The following is a 4,061-nucleotide window of genomic DNA, read 5'->3' as shown; positions in this document are numbered from 1 at the left end:
TATCAAGTTTCTAACAAGTTGTGTACTAATCTGTTGATGATCTCTTTATCATAATTGACCAATCTTTAGGAGATCAGAATATCACTGAGTAGCAGCTTGCTTTGAAGTAGCTTTTTGGACTCATATCACTAACTCCTTCTTAACTGTGTTTCACATTACAATGTATGTTAGAGACAGAATGTTGAGGAAAGACAAGGTGTTATGATTTGTCATTTTAGGATTTGATTACTTTTTAGACTCATATATCTAACTCCTTCTTAATCGTGTTTCACATAATACTGTATGTTAGAAGCAGAGTGTTAAGAAACGATGAGGCATTATGATTTGTCTTTAAAGTAGTGTTTTTTTTTCACTTTTCATTGCAGCAGCATAGATAGTGACTAGTGCCATTAGTTAGCTGTTTTGCTTTCAGTTTCATTTCGAGTTATCTTTCAAGCTCTTTCTTTACAAGTTCCAAAAGTAGTTAGAAGCCACCATTTACACACACTCACTCATTTAGAAACCACCATACACACACAAATCACTCATTTGTTTATAAAATCATCACTCCATCTTAGGAAGTTAAATTGACCACAACACCCCCAAACGACAAAAAGATCTAAGAGGTTACTTAAGTATATACTGTACACCTTCACTTCATCAGCTTACGAGCCCCGGGTTGACAATTTATGATAGCAATTTAGACAACACTAAATTGACTAAACAGGCTTCAACCAAAGTTCCTACAAAGCTCCTCACCAAATTGGATTTCATACATCCAAACATCTTTGGATCCTGAATATACTCCTCAAAATCCTCCTCACCCATGCTCGGCACCGTCTTGCAGACATGCAGGCTCTCAATATCAAAAGTACCACAATTCTTCACTGTCTGTCTAAGCTCATCAGCATTAGGGAAGTACCATGGAAGGTTGAAAGAATCTCTGAGATCCCAGCTAATTATTCCCCGCACATGACATCACAAGTTCACAACACCCACAACACACACTAATGAACACATATAGAGATTGTATTTTACAGATCCATGTTGTTCTCTTAAAAGTGTGTATATATATATATATATATAGATATGATGGTTTGATATGAATTTAAGAGATATAGTGTGGAATTATAAAATAGTAGGTAAAGTTAACAAAAATAAAATAAAATAAAAAAGAGTTAACTAAAAGAACTATAAAAATAGTAAAAATAAGTAAATTTATCAAAAAGTAAAAATGAACAAAATAAAAAAGAAATATATTAAGAGAAAAATTAACTTAAGTAGAACTTAAAATAAAAAAATAAAAGTTGCATGTTGACATACAGAATGTGTGTATGTGGTTTCCCTTCCAATGTTTGGTCTATTTAATAGATGATGAGGAAGATGAGAGATCATTCCATCATCAATTCTCTTGGGAGAAAAGTGTTGTGAGACAAAGGATTCCCTGGCAGTAGTACGTTGATTAAGGTCTCGAAGGTGGCCAATTGTAGAAAAATTATATGCAGTTGAGCCTACGGTTGGGTGAAGAGTCGTCCCCAAAACTTTGTTGCGGTTAGCAGGATTCAAATAGCGTCCAATTCTAAAATCACAAGTAAGGAATATCATCGCCACAGGTAAGTTGTCTTTGCTCATATTTCCGAAATTCTATGTTAAATAGTTGATTAATTGTGTGTTGATTATAAATTGCATAATTGATGTAATTATTTGTATATTTTAAAATCGGGGTTGTTACATATGGTATCAGAGACTCTATGTGACCTCTACGGTAGAAGATTGAGAAAAATACTTAATTAAATTTATTAATATTTTCTTGTTATAATAAGGAAGAAGTTAATCCGGCAATAAAAACAATTTTCTTTCTACAGTTTGTACATTCAAAATAATATGTATAAAATAAATAATATTTCTAAATTAATTAAACTTTCCTTATTATTGGATATAAAATTGAGGCCCTTCTTATTTGCATGTAATTATATGCATGCGTATTTTTGAATCTATGATTATAGCTTAAATTTAAAAAAAAAATCTATTAGTTATAATATTGCATATTTTAAACATATTATGAATCTTTTATTAAAAAAAAACAAATTAACAAATATAATCCGACATCAAACCTTGCATGAATAAGGCTCTACCCTAGTGGAAAGAATTGAGGAGATATTTATGTTGAAAGGGTTTGGTAACTTTAAAAAATGAAGTTAAAGTGGTAACCTTTTTTATATATAGGATTGTTTGACCAGCTCATCCCATGCATCTTCAAAGTCCTAGCCACAGAATTCGCCTCCCATAGAAACTTGTTGTGCAGTAGGCCAAGTGTTGGGCCTGCCCATCATACACAAGAAAAGCATGCCTCCTGATGCCATTTCTTGCGCTCTGCTATTGAAGAAAGTGTTGAGGTCCTTTTTAGATTGATTTGAATAAGCTTTTGCAACATCCTGCCCGCCTCTGTTGATCCACACTCTTCCTTTGTTGTCCTTTGTTGTATAAGGGTGAACCTTTCTGCACAACAGCTTGAGGCACTTGCGATAATAATATTATTAATATTATTTATTTTTGGGCCTAGGCTAGATTTTTTTCTTAGGTTTATCTTAGTTTATTGTTAGTATGTGGAAGTATAGGATGCAGTGTGCTTATCATTAGGATCGTAGGCAAATGTTTTTAGGATATTTATCTCATAAAATTTGAATTTATAATTCGGGGAGACTAAATTTCACTCAAACAAACTAATCTACATTTCATAATTTCAAATCAAATTTCATGAATTCAAATTAGATTAATTTCATCTAACCATAATGGTGATCTCACTTGTGAAAGCCAATGAAGCGCCATGACAGAGAAACATGTGTGAATGGTCGATCTTGGAAACAGAACGTTGTAAAAGGATCTGGGTACACCCGCAACAAAATACCGAGAAGGGCCACGCCAGTCCAGCAGATCGAACAGCTAATTAAAGTCATTGCAAGGAAAATAAGAAAAATAAGTCTGCAGCTTTGACATTAAGCCCCCTCCATGGCCATTCCCATAGAGATTTGAGTGTTTTGACAAAGAAATCAATGTCTAGTACCGTGTTTGTACCGGTCGCACACCCGATATCTGCAATCCTGAGAGGGCCTTCTTTCGGAAATGCAATCTTCTAAAGGGCTACCTCAAAGATAGGCTGCAATACCTGGAAGACATACCTCTGTCTGTCGAAGTTTTAAGCGTAACATGCATCGCCATTGCCAGAATACATGTGAATAACTCCTGGCAGATTAATGCTTCTGTGAACGATTTTCACATGTTGTAGACTACCATTATCCATTGCCATTTTTGCAATTTCATCTGAATTGGGTTGCCTCTCCATTTATAATACACAGGGGAGGGATGCCATTACCTGTGCGCCCTCCCCTCCACCTCGCCTAAACCCACGTGAACAGCACATGACCTTGTACGACACGTGTCCGACATGGACTGCCACGTGTTGTGCAGCGTGTCACCCCTTCAAAACTCGTTTGCCGACCTTCCACCTGGTTGTTTCCGCCTGTTTGCCGCGATGTGTGGTTTGCCTCTTGTTTTTCTATTCAGGTTCGGTGTTTGGGCGAAGCCCTCCGCCGACGATGGCGAGGGACGACTCCATTACCTGCGCGCTTCGTCCGCCATGGTTGAGTTGATGTCCGCCATTGTTTTCTTGCACGCATCCATGGTTGGAACAAGGTTTCTGTTGTTCTTGTGGTTCTCCGCTTGAAATTGTTGTTCATTCCGGATCGGCGATGATTTAGGGTTTCCTTGGTGGTTGTTTAATTCACATGACCTGTTGTTTGGGGAGGAGCCAGTACCAATTTCAGCTAGTTCGAGGTCAAAGGTTACATTTACAAGTAATTGCAAGTTTTTTTTGGTTTTTGTTTGGTTTTTTTGGTTTTTTTGTTTCTCCATTTGCTAATTTCCAACTTGTTGCAGGTGTGGCAAGCTCTGGAGAAGGTCCGTGAAGGTGTGGCGAGCTCTAGACTTGGACATGGCTTCTATCCGGTAGGATTTTAATCCTACCAGCCATTGCTGATGTGTTTTTCAACACCTCACCTTGTGTTTTTCAACACCTCACCTTG

At 36.7% G+C, this 4,061-nt stretch overlaps 1 pseudogene; it reads right to left on the bottom strand.

The window, feature by feature from the left end:
* Window positions 1-666: 666 nt before the first annotated feature.
* LOC149188067 (gibberellic acid methyltransferase 2-like) lies at window positions 667-3,322 on the bottom strand (annotated as a pseudogene).
* Between the last annotated feature and the right edge of the window lie 739 nt (window positions 3,323-4,061).

This window comes from Pinus tabuliformis, chromosome 3_1, assembly GCF_031772625.1.
Source record: "Pinus tabuliformis cultivar Carrire ecotype Pingquan chromosome 3_1, CPIR1, whole genome shotgun sequence".
NCBI lineage: Eukaryota > Viridiplantae > Streptophyta > Pinopsida > Pinales > Pinaceae > Pinus > Pinus tabuliformis.
The sequence above is the reverse complement of the archived record's forward strand: the minus strand, read 5'-3'. Positions and strand labels throughout refer to the sequence as shown.